Here is a 17,463-nt window from a genome sequence, read left to right as displayed (position 1 = left end):
CCAGCCTGGGGGTCTCCCCCTCAGACACGAATCTCCCTTAATTTCCAAGTTGTACCTGCATTTTTATCTCTGTCTGAACCCACTCTAACACTTCTAGGACCAAAGGAAGGGTATCTCTTGTTTTGAAAACAAATTTCTCCACCATGTTCTTGCAATAAGCCCCTCGTGTCTCCTCTGGGACACCAGGCTCCAGAGTGACTGACTACCCCGTGTCCTGGCAGGCGCCTGCCCTGCGAGCCCCCTGCTTCCCCCGCGCCCTGTGCGCACGCCCACCAGGAAGGGAAGTGGCAGAGGCGCGGCGGGGCCGGGAGCTGGGGCTCTGTCCCCAGTCAGAACCAAAGCCGCTACCCTTCGCTCCATTGCCCTGCCTCCGGGCTCCAGCCTTGAGATGCGCACAGCCGCCTCCCCCCCCCCCCCCGCCCCTCATGTAAGTACAACCCCGTGTGTGGTGTTTTAATTTTCTTAGACTCCAGAGAGGGGACAGAAATGGAGGTTTGAAACCACAGTAATGGAGGAGAAAGCATAGGAAGCAAATGGGAGAGCCAGTTGTCACAGGCTGTGACGCTGCCCTCACAGACAGCGAACTGGCTGAATGGTGAAAGTCTTCTTAGAACCGCACCCTAAGCGGGACCTCACTTTTTGTAGCTAGAGCCAGTGCCGGCCTTGTTTGGTGGTGTGAAGTCTGTCAGTTACCGGTCCCACAACAGCCTGTCCGAGCAGCCCCATGGATACGGTGGGGTTCTCTCTGCAGAGGCTAGAGCACAGGCATTCGAGCTGAGTGGCTTCAGCAACAGTTTCGCCCCTGTTCTACCTGAGAGCCTGACGCAGGAAAGAGGGGAGGAGATGGAAGGGGCGCGCTGGCGGTGCGCGCGTCGGGAGAAGCGGTCTGCCACGCGGACCCAGCCAGACTCCGGCCTCGGCCACGTCGCCGGGACGCTGGGGGCCGCCGCGACGCTGCGGGCTCCAGCCGTGGGCTCCTTGGCATCGTGTCTGGAGGCCTGTGACCAGAAGTAAGATGCACTAGCTCACTTAAAAATCCATTTTAGGCCCTGGCTGGTGTGGGTCACTGGATTGGGCGCCAGCCTGCAAACCAAAGGGTCACTGGTTCCATTCCCCTCCAGGGCACAGGCCTGGGCTGCGGGCCAGGCCCCCAGTGGGGGGGGTGCACAAGAGGCAACCACACAGTGATGTTTCTCCCCCTGTCTCCCTCTCTCCTCTCCCCTCTCTCTAAAAATGCTTTTTTAAATCCGTTTTAGGCATTCCCGTTTGGAATAGTAAAAATGCAGGTGATGGTATTAAACAGGTCTGGTCTCGGGCGGCGCAGGGAGGTTCCGTGGAAACAGGCTCTCCAGGAGAGGGACTGTGGCCGGTGCTCACCTGGCGAGGCTCTGGGCCGCTGACGGGGGCCGCTCCTCTTCAGTCCTGGGAGTGGGGAGCCCCTCCTTTGTTGCAAAACGCATGGCACGTGCCCACCACATACTGAATTTATTTCGCATTTTCTCCTCTCCTGTCTTCGTACGTTTATCTTTGTTTTCCCTTCCCCTCCGGGGTTGCCGTCCCTGCGTGCTCCTTCACTGAGCTGTGACACTCTGGTTCCTCATACCTGTCACACCTGTGCTTTCGTGCCTCGGCATTAGCTGGGCTCCTTTCCCCCTCGGTCATCAGACAGAAGAGAAGGCGGCCCCGTCCTCTAAACCAGAACCGCAGAAGTCCCGCGGCCTGGTGTGCTCTCTGCTCCCCCTGTTCACCCCTCGGGTTCCAGTCCCCAGGCCACTTCCAGGCACCTTGAGGTGCCTTTCCCTGGCACCTCAAGTCCAAATTATGTCACTTGTTTGTTTTCCGTAGCACTTAGCACATTTCTAGTAACATATTCACCGTCTTCCCAAGCATGTGCTGATGCCTCCTCCTGTGGACCGTCTGCTCTCTGAGAACAGGGACCCTGTCTTGTTGGGTGGTATGTATCTATTCAACAGGTGTGGCCTGACCTCCGGGGGTGCTCAGCTTGTATCTGCCAAACGAGTGGCTCCCCTCCTCCGAGACACAGTCTCAGCACTTAACACTTTGCGTTAATGCTTAACTGTACCATGGACCTCGCCTTCCTGGACTGTCAGCCGCGCATGATTGCAGTTCACGTGCCGAGCACATGTGTGCTCCTGCTTCCCCTTCTCATCCCTTAGCCCTGAGCTGCTGCTCCGTCTGCGGCTTCTGCCGCTGGGCCGCACACAGCTCTGCTCCCAGCTCATGTAGGCGGGGGGAGGGGGGGCTCAGCCCCTTATTTATTACGTGTAGTTGGCTTTTGAGTCAATATTTAGCATGCCCACTGTTCAGTCATTCCCCGAGTCTCAGCTCCTTCCAGTTCCCTCTCCCCCCAAAACAATGCACTGTCTTAATCTTTAGGGCCACATTTCAATTTATTAGGGTAGCATACTGAATTTGCTGGGAAGATTTTACCAGCAGAAGTTTCGACGGGAGCTGCTGGCCGGGTAACTGAGCTGATCAGAATGTCGCCCCGATACCCGCAGTTGCAGTGCGATCCCCAGCCAGGGCTCCTGCAAGAGTCAGCCGGTGAGGAGTGCGTCGGTAGGTGGAGCAACAAGCTCACGTTTTTCCCTCTATCTGAAGTCAATAAATTAAAAAATAAGTAAATAAAAAGAATTATCAACTGGATATTTGTTGTGGCTCTAGATCTGTTTACTGGGAAAGAAAAGATTATGAATTTGGACATGGAACAATTTATTTTTCTTTTTACCATGTCTGTCTGATATAGAGCCATGCTTTGTAGGTAACTGGTGCTCAGCCACTTTTTAGTGGATTGAACATGTACCTAAACAGAGCATTGGATTTAAGGTTAAAAGACATGACCCGAGTTCCACTCATAATCCCATCCTTCAGCATGGCGTTGGAAGTGCCAGCCAGCACAGTTGAAGTTCAAAAGGAAACTGGTTATTTATGATGATACAAGTTATGTTGGAAAACCCAAGAGAACCAACTAAAAAACTCTTTAATAAGACAGTGTAATAGGGTAGCAGGTTATAAAATTAACATTCAGCCCTGACTGGTATGGCTCGGTGGGTTGGGTGTCATCCTGCAAAGCTAAAAGTCACCACTTTGATTCCTGGTCAGAGCATATGCCTGGGTTGTGGGTTCAGTCCCTGGTTGGGGCTCATACAAGAGGTAATCAACTGATGTTCCTCTCCCTCTCTTTCTCTCTCCTTTCCCCGCTCTCTAAAAATAAATACAGTATTTTTAAAAAATTAATATTCTAATGTCAATAACTTTGCGATGTTAAAATAGTAACTAATTTAGCCCTGGCTGGTGTGGCTCAGTGGATTGAGTGCCAGCCTGCAAACCAAAGGGTCGTCGGTTGAATTCCCAGTCAGGGCACATGCCTGGGTTGCAGGCTAGGTCCCCAGTAGGGGGCGCACAAGAGGCGTCCACACATGGATGTTTCCCTCTCTCCCCCTCTCTAAAAATAAATAAAATCTTTTTTTTTTAAATACTAACTAATTTAAATATAACAAAAGAAAATATCACCATGAATGGACCTGGGGTATGAAATAAGCCAGTCAGAGAAAGACAAATACCATAGGATTCTATGTGGAATTTAATGAACAAACTAAACAAAATAAAAACAGTTCCAAAGATACAGAAAAGAGCTCTCAGAGGGGTGGAGGAGCTGGGTGAAAAAGGTGAAGGGATTAAGCAAAAAACAAACTCGTAGCCACAGACCACAGCATGGTGACTACCAGAGGGGAGGGGGCGTGGTAGGGGGTAAAGCGGGATAAATGGGGGCAGAAGGCGACTTGACTGGGTGGTGACCACAAAACAATACCCAGACGATGCATCATAGAATTGTACACTTGAAACCTATATAATTTTCTTAACCAGTGCCTCCCCAGTAAATGCAATAAAAATTTTTTAAAAAACAAAATATCACACAATAACAGAATGAGGGATAAACCTGGAGGGTGCCCGTACCTCCCGCGGGGCCGCGGGCGCCTGTAGCCTCGCTGACCGCGGCGTGAACAGTGCCTCTGGGGCTGTGCGGCAGGGTGTCTCAGGACACGCCGAGACCGGTCTCAGAAACCGCGGGACGCAGGCTGCAAAACTCTGTGAAGACACTAAAACACAGGAGAAGACCTCGTTCTCGAGTAAGAAGACCCAACATTGTAAAAACGCCAGTTCTTTCTGAATCGATGTATAAACTGAATGCCATCCAAATCTAAATGAACAGAATTTTCTTAGAACTTGTGGAAATTAGTGGGAAAAGTCAGACAGAAAAAGACAAGTACTGCATGATAGCTCTTTAAATGTGAACATAAAAAGAGCGGAACTAAACACACACCCCAGAGTGGAACGGCGGTCAGCAGGGGCTGGGGCTGGGGGGCTGCTGTCCGAGGTGCGCGCTGGCGACTCCTGGGCGGAGAGGTCCTGCAGGCCTCGCCCGCGGCGCAGCGTCATCGGGGGCCAGCTCTGCGCGCACCGCGAGCCTGGCAGAGGACGGATCCTGATTGTTCCTTCCGCTAGGAAAAAAAGGATACTTACGTGGGCAAACAGATGTTCGGTACTGCTGCCATGGCAATCAAATGGCAATATAAATGGATCAAAATAAAAAACCCAACGGGCTGATGCCCTGGCTGCTGTGGCTCAGTGGATTGAGCGCCAGCCTGCAAACTGAAAAGTCACCAGTTTGATTCCCAGTAGGGGTACACGCCTGGGTTGTGGGCCAACTGATGGATCTTGCTCTCCCTCTTTTTTTCTCGCCCTCCCCCTTTCTTGAAAAATAAAAAATATATAATCTCTTTTAAAAAAAAGAAAAGAAAAAATCTGTTGAAATTTGGAAGAATAAATAAGAATCACTGGAAAATTCTGGAAAAGAAGAGTAATGTTGGGGGAAGACTTTTCTCCCAAATGTTAATACACATTAGTAAACCTCTTTAATCAAACATCAATGGAGCCCTGGCCAGCGTGGCTCACTTGGTTGTAGGTCCTCCCATGAAGCAAAGGTCACGTCTTTGAATCCTGGTCTGGGCACAGGCCTGGGTTGCAGGCCTGGTCCCTGGCTGGGGTGCATCAGAGGCAGCCAATCAATGTTCCTCTCCCTCTCTTTCTCCCTACCTTCCCCTCTCTCTAAATAAGTAAATGAAACCTTGTTATAAAGTCAATGGAACACAAGAGTACAGATTAGACCCCAGTAAAAATGGACACATGATAAAAATGGGTTAATTTAATAAAAGGTATTGAAACAACTAGCCATGTATAATAAAATAAATATAGATTCCTACTTCCCTCATTCCAAAATAAACTCCAGATGGAGCAAAGATTTAAATATAACAGTTAACCATAAGAGTCCAAAAAGAAACTACTTGAATAAATCTATTTTTAATCTTGAAATGGAGAAGGCTTTTCTAAATATAGCCCAAAACTCAGAAACCATAGGATACTCTTATTCTGCACTTTGCATGGTACAAAACATTGTTTAAAAAGACAACGAACTTGGCAAAAATATTTGTAACACATATGGCAAGGGGGTAACATCCCTAAAAATAAAAATGCTTCTTTAAATCAATTCTAAAGAGCAATAACCCAGTAGGAAAAAAGAAAAACAAACAAGCCAAGGACATAGAAACAAGCAATTCACGCTGGAAGCTCCCTGCTCCGCTGCCCCTCCCAGCCTTCATGTAAATTCTCTGAATCACCTTTGTATAGAAAATAAGTGTGTGCTTGGTTTAAAAAATGTTTTCTGATAAGCCACTATAAACAAAAGCAATGAGCGAGAAACTGGAAACAGTAAAGAGGGTCTAGAAATCAAAGAAAGACTAACAATGCAGAGGGCACGGGCTGTCCCCAGAGGCTTACACGGAAACAAATGGAGGCATCATGGAAACGTCTTGTCTCTCCACCAGAAAAGATGCTCACTCTCAAACTCAAGAATGACATAAATTAGCTCTGGCTGGTGTGGCTCAGCAGATTGTGTGCCGGCCTGCAAACCAAAAGGTTGCCAGTTCGAATCCCAGTCAGGGCACAGGCCTGGGTTGCAGGCCAGGTGCCCTGTAGGGGGTGCACGAGAGGCAACCACACATGGATGTTTCTCTCCTTCTCTCCCTCCCTTCGCCCTCTCTAAAAAATAAATAAATAAAATCTTTTTTAAAAAAGATTAAATTCAAATAGGTAAACTGTTTTCCACCTTTTTTCCAAAGTTGGAACGTTTGATAACTGTTTCCAACATACGGGGTAATAGATACTCTCATACATTGCTGGGGATGGTATCAATGGATGCAAGCTCAGTAGAGAATAACAAACATAAATCTAAAATATACCTTTCCATCCGGCAGTCCCACTTCTTGGAGTTCACCCTATGTATATCCTGGCAAACCTAGATTCCTCACCCTCGCAGCAGACTGAATGCTTATTCTCTGGAACACACAGGGTTCCTGGGTACGGGGCATGGAAACCAGGTTACGGTCCCAAGTAGCACCTTGAGAAGGGGATGAAGTGAGTGTGTGGTTACTGGGCGCTGGGACCCCCGCTGTTCCCTGTGCTACGCCCTCAGGACACCGACAACCAAACCCTTACTCTCCACGCAGACATTTTAAAAGATTCTCTTCTGGAGAAGCTGACAATTCCCAAGATATAAGCATAAGGGTTTCCCCAACAAATGGCCCGCACAGATTACCCTACAATAAACCCTGGAGCCTGAAAGTCCTAAAATCCACGTGCCCAGATCTTCCAAAGGGCTCTTTCGCCCCCGACTCTTACCACAAGCAGACAACCAAGGATCATCCATACACCTGAGAAAAGCCTCTACATGCTAGTTTCAGAGGTCAAGACAAATGAACAGGAAAAAAGCCACTTGGGGAGAAAGCCTATGCAAGGAGACAGAAATTTTAAAACCAACGCTGCTATGCTCAGATAAGTAGAGACTGCATCCATTAAACAAAAAGAGTGTGACATCTTTGTAAGAAACTTCAGAAAATAGAATTTTTGCTCTGGCTGGCGTGGCTCAGTGGGTTGAGAGGCCTGCGAACCAAAGGGTCGCCAGTTCAATTCTCAGTCAGGGCACAGGCCTGGGCTGCGGGCCAGGTCCCCAGTGGGGGGTGCGCCAGAAGCAACACACTGATGTTTCCCTCCCTTTCTCCCTCTCTTCCCCTCTCTCTAAAAAGAAATAAAATTAAAAAAATAAAAAAGGATTCTTGGACAGTAAAAACATGACAACAGGGGTAAAAAGACTAGAAGGGTTGGAAAAGAAAGTTGAGAAAACCTCCCAGAAGCAGCAACAAGACAAGGAGGAATCAGAGGTGAATAAGATAAGAAAGAGGCCCGCCCTGAAAGGTCCGGCGTCCGAACCGGGCGGAAACAGTCATCCGAGGATATTGGACAAAAATGGCCGGAACTGCAGGGCGCGTGTTTACAGAGTAAAGAGCCCACCAAGGACCCAGCCAAAGAGATAAAAATAAACCCCGACTAGGCACAACACTGTGAAATTTCAGAACACTTGGAATAAAGACAAGATCCTACAAGCCCTTAGAGAGAAAAGGTCATGCAGAGGATCCGAAATCAGCAGCTACACTGAAAGCCAGACACAGGCTGGAATATTAGCGCTTTGACTTTGTCTTTGCGTATCTTAGTCTCTGTTGTTTGCTGATGCATCTCTAATGCTTGGAGGTGGGGCCAGGCATGTATCAGGCTCTCAATAAAAATGTATTGCATGAAAGAGAACAATACCTTCAACATTCTGAGGACAATTTCTTCCTGCCCCTAACTAAGCTCATGTAGAATATCAGTCAAGTACAGAGATCGAAGACATATATTTTTTAAGATTTTATTTTTAGAGAGAGGGGAAGGGAGGGAGGAAGAGAGGGAGAGAAACATCAGCATGGGAGAGAAACATCTATCGGTAGCCTCTCGCACACTCCCAGCTGGGGACCTGGCCCACAACCCAGGCACATGCCCTGACAGGGAATCGAACCAATGACAAAGGTCTACAGGCCAGCACTCAATCCACTGAGCCACACCAGCCAGGGCAGGAAAGACATTTTTGGACAAGTAAGGTCTCAAGCAACCTACCCTCCCCTGTACCTTTTCTCAGGAAGCTGTGGGAGGATGTGTTCCACGCACACAAGAGAGAAGCCAGAGAAAGCCCAGCTGGGCGGGAAGTCTGAGAGCGAACGCCGACGAAGGTGGGGGGACCTGGGGAACCCCTGGAAAGATGAGGAGACCCCAGCATAATAGTTCTGTGTGAAATGTGAAGTCGCCAGTGGCCACGCCTTCTGGCGGCATCTTCCCTAAGAGCTGATGGCCCTGGTGACCCTGGCCCAGGTGCCCGCCTGCACCTAGTCTGCCCGGGCCGCGTGCTCACGCGTTTCCTGCCCTAGCTCCCGTCCCCGCCCCCTGGATTGACAGAGCACCTTCGCTTCACCCCCGGAAATGCTCCGCTCCGACCTACTCCTGAGGGCAGGGGTGGGGCCAGATACCTGGGGAGGAGAGGACACAGCAAACCCCGGGCGCCTTGACACCGCTCCTGAGAGACAGGCCGAACCTGACCCGCCCTGCCGTCCAGCCAAGGTTCCCAGTGTAGCCGCGCCGTGTCCGCGTCCCTGCTGCGCTGATCGGCCGGGAGGACGCAGACCTGGGGTGTGGTTGCACTCAAGGCTTTGCTTTGTCCCAGCAAAGGGGTGGCCAGGAGATCGGCAGAGGAGAAAGGAGAGGGGTAAAGTCTAGAGGAAACCAGGTGCGAGCCAGGCGTCCTCTCCACGTGGCGGCCACACAGGACACGTGTCATTCTTCTCCCGTGGAATCTGTGACGGCGCCTGTGCAGTGTGTCAACCAGGGAAGCTACACAGACACCTGGCCCCCAGGGTTTTAGCTGGAGGCTGGTCACGGGGCCCCCCTCCACCCAGCGTGTGCCAAAGCCCCAGACCCCCAGAGAGACAGCAAGCGTTTCGACAGGAACCACACCGAACCCGCCGCTGATACACAGCGGGCCCGAGTCGTTCCGGGGCCGGGGAGCCCTCCCAACGTGCCAGCCTCTAGAGGCCCGCGTGGAAGCTGCCGGGGGAGTCCCAGGCCCTGATGGTTTTCTTGGGAAGCCTTTCAGGACAATGTCATTGCTGTTTTTATTTTTCGTGGTTCAGGTTGACTTTCTGCTGCAACCAGCAATGAAGAGCCCCACCCCCCCCGCAACAGGGGGAGGGATGCGCTGGCAGGAAGCGCTGCGGGGCCTCCTGGCTGGGGGCCCCGCATGCCCATTGGGCCCTGGAGAGGCATGTCCGCCCGGCCCAGGAGCGTGCAGTGCCTGCAGGCCCGCAGAGCCGCACTGGCCGCGGCACCGGCCTCTCCCAGGGTCACGGCCAGGGTCACGGACTGTCCCGGCCCGCGGCAGCTGCGGCCACCCGGCCTGCGCCCACCCGGCCTGCGCCCGGCCTTTCTCCCGCGTGGTTCCGCAGCCTTTCCTCCCGACTGCCCAGTGCGGGCTGCGCTGCAGAGGGACTCAGGACAGTTCTATTTTTAAACTACGTATTACTGTGAAAGAGAAGCTTCAACACTTACTTGATTTTATTTTTACATATAATTGGCAAAGGTTATTATCAAGAACTTTAGTAGGGTTTTTTTAAAGACTTTTGGTTTTAAGTATACCGAAGATGACAATTCACGATAAGACATATACAAAAAAGAATAATTAAAATATTAACTACGGGGGAGGGGGAATAAGGAGACTAAATGGTCATGGGAAAAAATATGATAAAGATTACATTTTAAAAAGTAGTAAATACTATCGAAATTAAAAGGCCACAATTCAAATTGTTAACTGTACTCTTTGTGTCTTGTTAGAAGGAACTATGCAGTTACCCCTCGTGAAATCCACCCCATCAGCTCATGAAGACTACCAAGCCCACTGCGAACGCACTAACAGAGCTGACCGTTACCAATCTGAGTTTTGGCGCGTGAGCACGCACTACCACAGAAAGCACAAAATTCTATTTAAAGGGATTTTTTGCGGCTTTAAAGTGAGAGCTACAAGCCTACGGTATCCTCAAAGACAAAGGCTCTGAAGGAAGCCCGAGATAGGTGCCCAACGCTGCGGCAGGAAGCCTGGGGTAGGTGCCCTGCTGCATCGGGGAGGCCGCCTCCTCCTTGGCGGGTGACCGAGCGCTTCGCTCTTCCTACACCGCCAGCCAGACACGCACTCCGCCGCGCTGGATACGAGGCTTTCATCTTTCATTTGGGGTCTTTCTGTCAGAATGACCTGACGGTCGAAGCCGACGCTTTGTAAGCTGCAGACAGAGGCCTCACGGTGGAAGTCCTAAGGAGCACTTCCAGGTTGGGCTGGCGGATCTAAGGTTTCGACTGGTGGTTGCGAAGGCCAGAGGTGACGGTGACAAAGCACACAGACACGGTCACTGTTTTCCATAGCTCCTTTATCTATACAGGGTTTTACAGCAATCGTGATGGACACTCCAGAAATCCGTCTTTGCTTAAGGCTTTCTGGCCTGCAGGTTGGATTGATAACGAATATGCATCCAATTTCCCGCGTTAGACATCATGTTTTAAGACATTCTCATACTGTGCAAGTTGTAACAATCTATAGAGAGCAGATGCTTGAGGAAACCCGAACACAGTTCCCCGTGCGTCATGGAGGTGATCGCCGTGATCTTCGGAAGTCAGGGACTCTCCCCGAGAATAACAAGGGTCCGAGGGGGCCGGAGATAATGTCGTCTCCTGGGGCCGACCGATGTTCGCTGGACAGAACCCCCTGCGTCCTGTTCCAGGAGCAGCGGTCCTGACTCCTGCCAGGGGACTCTGCCTCACCGACATGTTTGGCTGCCTCCTTGAAGGTAAAGGCGTCGCTCCAAGTCCTGGGCTGGACACGTCATCAGTATCCTTCTCCCTGGTGAAGCTCCGCTTTCATCTTTACGAGCTGGTACAACTGGTCGCGGTGGCGGCCCGCCGGCAAGTAGGGGCGATCTCATTTCCTTTACTCCTACCAAACGGCCATAATTGATCGAGGTTGTGGAGTCACTGGAGCTGACAAATGCCCCATTAAAAATCCAGGTAAGAGCTGGCGGTTAGCCCCTGGTTTGGGAGATGCGGGCAACCCAGCGTCATGGGCTCAGGTCTCAACGGGGGCACCTGGAGCGCCACAGTGAAGGTTGCCGGCGCGGTGGCCACTGTCCTTAGCTCTAGACCCTCAAAACTAGTTTTAGGTTGGGTAAGAACGATGAAAGCAATAACCAGCTCTGAAAATTCTGCTACATTTCATAATCCTACAAATTGGGACGTCGAGGGTTCCAGTGCAGCCGATTGGGCTCAGGAAAATGAGAAGACGCGAGTTTGGAGTCTACGTTTTTCACGCTGACAGCAGATCAGGGCCGCCACTAGAAGACTGCTCACCGGTGCCCTGAAACAAACTCGTCGGGCGGCACATGTGATTAAGTAAATACAGCTCTCTGCAGTCAAACGTACCTGCACAAAGTGGTTTAAACATCATGAAACAACCACTTGACAACAACACAGACTCGTGGAATATACTCCACCAGATATGTAACCCAAGTGTTAGTGAACTAAGAGCCATTTTTTTTTAAGATTTTATTTATTTATTTCTAGAGATGAGGGGAAGAAAGGGAGAGAAGCATCCATGTGTGGTTGCCTCTCATGCGCCCTGTACTGTACTGTGGACCTAGCCTGCATCCCAGGCACATGCCCTGTTGGGAATCGAACCAGTAACCTTTTGGTTTGCAGGCCGGCACTCAGTCCACTGAGCCCCACCAGCCAAGGCCAGGATTTCTTTTTAAAGCAGCTCCCAGCTTGGGATTAGCTGTAGAACAAAAGGCGCTTAATGAAACGGCGGCTTGTTTCCGCTCACTGGAAGTGAAAAGCTGGTGAAATACTTTGAGCAAAATGAGTTTTTATATCCATTGCTGTGAAAATAGCAAAAACAAAAAACCAAAAAAACAAACTTCCGGGAGCAGTTGAATCGTTGTGCGGGCAGATGCGTTCACAGGGCGGGGAGGTCTGCTTCTGGAGCGGGAACCAGGCAAGCCCACTGGCTCAGTCCCTGTTCAGATGCGTTCACAGGGCAGAGACGGGATCCGAACGACCCACGTGCCGGGCTCCTCGTTCCCGGAACCGCGCCTTCTCTGCCTGGACCCCTGCCTTTCCCACTGCCTCCCTGCGCCCAGGCCGGTGGCCCTCACGCCACAATTCCACGGAGCCGCCAGCCTCCACTAGGACCCAGGCCTCTGAAGGGCCGTCCTGGAAGCACTGTCCGCAGCAGGACAGAGCCCGCACTCCCAGCCCCAGGCCACGCCAGGCCACGCCCCAGACGTGCCCCTTGCGCAACTGTGCCCCTCCTGCGCGCTGAACGGCCTTTCCCTACAGCTCAGCCCAGGCGGCAAGCCTCGGCCCTCGCCTGCCCCCGGCGCGGGGCGGGGGTACAGGATTCTTGTGTCTGTCCCGCCACAGCGAGCCCCGGAGCGGGGACTGCGCCTTGCGGAACTTTGCGCCCCCGGACCCAGACCGCTGTGTGTTGAACGAAGGTCGAAGGAAACCCTTGCCTCTTAGGACATTAGGGATGCCTGCTGTCTAGTTTGGCGACTACCTTATAAATTGTTTTTGAATGTTTGAAGTACTTTCTTACATATATTTTTTTTGATCCAGGATGAAAAGAAACTAGAAATTGTTATAATAAAAAGTCCACTTAACGTTTTCATTATTTTTATATCTCTACTTTTAAATATTATTTGAGGCAACTTGGCAGTAAAAAGAAAACCATCAAACCATTAATCCCCCCCCCCCCAGCCCGCCCGCCATATGCCCACAGGTATCAGGCTGCGCGCCATCCCGCCGGCCAGGACTGGGGCAGGCGTCCCTCCGCGGAGGGGCCGGGGCAGCCGGCGCCTGCCTGCTCAGCTTCCCAGCCTTCACCACGGGGGGCCCAGCGGGAGGCTGTGGGATGACTGAAGAGAACCGGGCGCGTCTGCCAGGGATCCAGGTAGCGTGCACCAGCCATGGACACTTTCCTCACAGGGCCCAGGAGTCCTACCTCAGCAGCAAAGAGGGTTCCATCTCTTCCGTTTGCAAAGCACTGAACTCTGCCTCAGAAAAGGTCATTATGCCTCTGAGGTCCCACCACCCACCCACCCAACCACGGATCCCTGGGGACGCGGAAGGACGCTTCATGGCGTGACCTTCACATCTCTGGTTGCAGGCAACGGGGCCGACTCTCAGCCGCCTACGGCAAAGGAAGGGCCGGCTCCAGAGCCAGCGGGGGGCGTCGGGTGTGGGTCGGGGAGAGCCTAGCTTCCGGCCAGGTCTCGAAAGCTTCTCCCTGTCCCTGTCTTATCTCTGACTCTCCCTCGCGGCCTCAACGGGCCCCAGACTCACGTCCTCTAGCCTTGAACCCGAAAAGGAGAGTAAGCTCTCCCCTGCCAGGGAAGGACGCGAATTGGTCCCCTGTCCTGAACCAGTTGCACAGCCGGGGAGGCAGCGATTGACCCCCTGGGGCAGGTGCCTCACCCGCGCAGGGGTGAGGTTCTATTGGTCACCCAGAAAAGAAACAAGGGTGCTGACACTGCAGTGGGAGGAGCAGCCAGTGCTGGGCCCTCCCTGGTGGGTGACCGGCCCCTGGGTTGCTGGCCGGTGGGTCTCATTCCCCTGCTGCCTCACCCGCCACAGAAGCCCTCACAGCCCGAGGGCCAGTGGGTCGGGGCCGGGGGGCCCATGTGCCAAAGCTGTTGCAGAAGCGGACATGGGGGGGGGGGGCACTGCAGACGCCCAGCTGAGCAGGCCCTGCCTTCACAGCGCAGAGCGGTGAGTCCTCAGAGCGCAGCTAAGGCGGCGCCGCCACGGGACCAGGCTCCACCTGGGCCACTCACACCCCAGCCGGTCTCCCCGGGCCCCGGCGAGCTGCTCTGTTGGCCCTGGCGTGTGCCTGTCTTCCCCCAACATGTGTCCTGCAGCCACCGGTTGTGTCAAGAGCCAGCCTTCGCCCAGGATCCCCTCCTTGGACCCCTGGGCACCCATCACGCATGCAGTTTTCAATTTAAAAATTTGCCTCCTTCTGTTCTCTCACAGAGACAGCTCCTGTGAAAGGCTAGAAGATTTGCCACGACCGTGCGAGGGTGAGGCATGGATGACGCAGCTCACATAATGATCTCTTTCCTAATTCTGCTCAGGAGAAGGAAGGAAAACACGGAATCCTTAGCATTAAGGCCTTTCGCAGGTGGAGGCCCCAAGCACAACCCACCAACTGGCCACGAGATGGCGCCAAAGGCTCGCCACTGCCTTCGGGCGAGAGGGATCCGACTTGCACCTCCACACGGAGCCGTCCTCGGTTTGGGTTTTTTCCTTCAATGTGGTTTCTTTTCCTGTTGATGAAAGAGAGAGAGAGAAAAAAAAAAAAAGCTTCCTGGCTGGGGCCCCTGTCCGTGGATTGTACCCGGCGGCCCCGCGCCTGGGTGGGCTCTCTCCGGAGCTCCGCTTCCTCCCACATCGCAGAGCCGTGCGCGGGACGTGAATGGCGTGTCTACACTGTCCGGTGTGAGCGTGTGAGCGTGTGCACGCGCGCGCGTGGCCCCGCGAGGGCAGGCGTCCTGCCCGGGGTGATCCCGCCCTGCACCCTGCGCAGCTGGGAGAGGCTCCAGCCACCTGGGACCCCGAGCTGGAATCAGCACGTTAGTCATTATCTTGTTTTTATTCATGTTTCTTAGACATCTGTAGAGCTCACATACAAAACTCCACATTATAGAGGTGCGTATATTTCAAAGTTTAACATTAGAAATGGTTTGGGTCTTCATTTAAAATCCAAAAAACATTCGGTGCTGTTTTTGCTACTGGAAACTGGCTGCAGGAACTCAGCTCTTGTTCACATCAATTAACCAAGGGTGACACTGGTTTCGTTACACTGCGTTGTTGTTTCGCTCCAAGTCACAGTTTCCAAGAACCTATCGCCGATGTACCATGAGGGCTTCCTGTACTCGGTTATTCATTCCCCACATCAGTGGGCGCCTGTCCCATGCCAGGGCTGAGCCCGGCGGGGACCAGAGAGGTGAGAGAGACGAAGTCCAACCTCAGTTCGGCTCCGCGGGCTAAGTCGCAGCCTGGGCTCCTGCGGCCAGTCGCCACCCAGCCAAAAAGCAGAGTCAGGGGCTGGACTGTAAGTGCACACTTAAGAGTATCAGATAAAAAACACCCACACGCCCCGCTCCCCTAGAGGAGGCTGGGGGAGGGAGTGAGGGGGGCGGGGGGCGGCCCCGCGCCGTCCATGGTGCCCTGTGGGGGTTTGGGTCTGGATGGACAGCTGCCGCCCTGACTTCCGGAACAGGATGGTCCGCATCCCGATAAGGATCTCCGAGCCGGTCCGGCGGTCAGGTGGACGTCGTCCCGGTGTTTCTGGGGTGCAGTGGATCAGTCTCCGCATTCCTGGTGACCGGGTGTGTAGGGTCAGGGCTGGGTTAAAAGACCCTTTGCTCCTTCCTGGTCAACTGTTAACTGCAACAGAACCTCAGCCAGAACACAAGGTTGAACATATCCATTTGACTAATTCATTACCTGGCTTCTTAGTAAGCACCTAAGGCTACGATGGAGGAGGAAGAAAAGAAGCGGGGGACATCTTTACTTTCTGTTCTACCTCGACACGCCTCACAGCTCCAGGCACGTTTCGGGGCAGCTGAGAGTGGACAGGGAAGGGCCTGGAGAGCCGATCAGAGCCAGGCCGGGGGCCCCGGCGTTGCTCCCATAACCTGTACAGTGACCCACTGCAGGGTGCAGCCCACACGCTCTGCCTGAGGGCGACCTGGCCGGAGCGGGCCGTTCCAGTCCTGCCGCCTGGGGTCGGGGGTGGGGCCGAGGGAACAGGCCAGGAAACAATGTCACAGGTATTCTTGGTGCCCCAACCCCTACCCCCACCACACTTCCATGTTCCCTTCCTTCCACCCTTCTTCCCTCCCTATTGATTTCTCTGCTAGATTCTTAGATTCCCAGCCACCTGGTGGGGCTGACAGGGTTCCTTCTCCACGGGACAGTCGGCAGGGCTGAGGGCAGGGCCGGGGGGTCTGGGCAAGGCGTGGGTGTCTGCAGCCGGCACCCCAGGTCCGAGAGCACCAGGGTCAGGCACGGGGACAGGCAGCGCGAGGCTGGAGCCACCAGGGGCCCAGGGGAAGGACGCCTCGGGCAGCGGGGCCTGGGCCTCCCCACCTGGAGAGGGACTGCTGGGCTGGTGTCCCCAGGCGCCTGGAATCTCTGGGCTGGGAAGGGAGCAGATGAGAACAGGAATGTAGAACAAAGAAATCCATCAAGAGCCAGTGAGGGTGGCCAGGACGTGGGGGCTGGGGGCCGGAATTCGGGTGGGACCCTGGGCAGGAAGAGACAGGGCACTTTAGAGGCCAGGATGTGGGGGCCGGGGGCCGGAATTCGGGTGGGACCCTGGGCAGGAAGAGACAGGGCACTTTGAAGGAAAAATCCACCAGACTGGGCAGCTGTCAGACGTAGAGGCTGAAGGGTGAGTCAGGTGACTCGGGAGGTTTGAAGGTGAATTCAAGGGGAAATGATGGTGCTTCCGGAAGAAGTTCAACTTCAAGGCTGGTTCCTTTAGGGCTAACGAACTACCCAGACGGGACTCATTCCTTGTTTGCCTGTTTATAGCCTGCACCCTCCCCCGCTGGTGTGGACGCTCCCGAGGGTGCTGCCCGAGCTTCCTCCCACTGTGCGGGGGAGGGGCTCTGTGCTCAGGGATCCACTGCCAGACCCGAGCCGGCGGGGGAGAGCAGCCAGGCTTCTGCAAGCCTGGGGGTGGGCAGGGGCGCGGGGAGGGGAGACCCGCCACCCAGCCACCCCTCACTGCATCCCCTCCCCCCGAAGGCCAGCCTCCAGCCTCCAGCCTCCAGGCCCCTCCCTTCCAGCTCCCAGCTCTCAGCCTTTCCAGAGACTCGGGGGTCAGGCCACCCTGCGCCTGTCCGAGTGGTCAGGTCCCTTCCCCCCATCCAGCCCTTTCACCAGTTCTTGCTGACGTCCCCCACCCTGTTTCCTGCCCACCCATCCTCTTGGGTGCTCCACAGACGTTTAGGCCTGACAGAGACACCGCTGAACCAGTCACCTGCCGCCCCACGGTGACCACCGCCCCACCCAAGTAGGACCCTGTGGGCGTGGCCTCAGCCAGCCTGCTTCTCCTCGGTGGCCCCTGAGCCTGCCCCGCTCCTCGCAGCAGCTCTGCAGGGGCGGGCCCTCCCGGGTCTCACTGGTCCCAGGGGCATCCACACCAGTCAGGGGGGCCGCAGGCCTGACTGGGGTTCCCAGGAAGGGCTCCCATGTCTCCTGCGGTCCTGGGCCATGCAGTGAGCCCTTGGCCCCACACGCTGCGCATTAACTGACACCACCCTCCTCTAAGTGAACTGTGCCTCTTCCCAAAGCGTGAACCACTCGGTGTCCCTGTAGAACTTGATGCTGAACACAAGGTCTCTGCTAGAC

At 53.9% G+C, this 17,463-nt stretch overlaps 1 pseudogene; it reads right to left on the bottom strand.

Moving 5' to 3' along the window:
- Positions 1–10,033: 10,033 nt before the first annotated feature.
- Positions 10,034–15,418, bottom strand: LOC129066188 (nucleoporin NUP35-like; annotated as a pseudogene).
- Between the last annotated feature and the right edge of the window lie 2,045 nt (positions 15,419–17,463).

Source organism: Pteronotus mesoamericanus, unplaced genomic scaffold, assembly GCF_021234165.1.
Source record: "Pteronotus mesoamericanus isolate MK-2021 breed Mesoamerican mustached bat unplaced genomic scaffold, CSHL_Meso_final contig_192, whole genome shotgun sequence".
In the NCBI taxonomy this organism is placed as follows: domain Eukaryota; kingdom Metazoa; phylum Chordata; class Mammalia; order Chiroptera; family Mormoopidae; genus Pteronotus; species Pteronotus mesoamericanus.
Note: the sequence above shows the minus strand (reverse complement) of the source record. Positions and strands in the feature narration are given on the sequence as shown.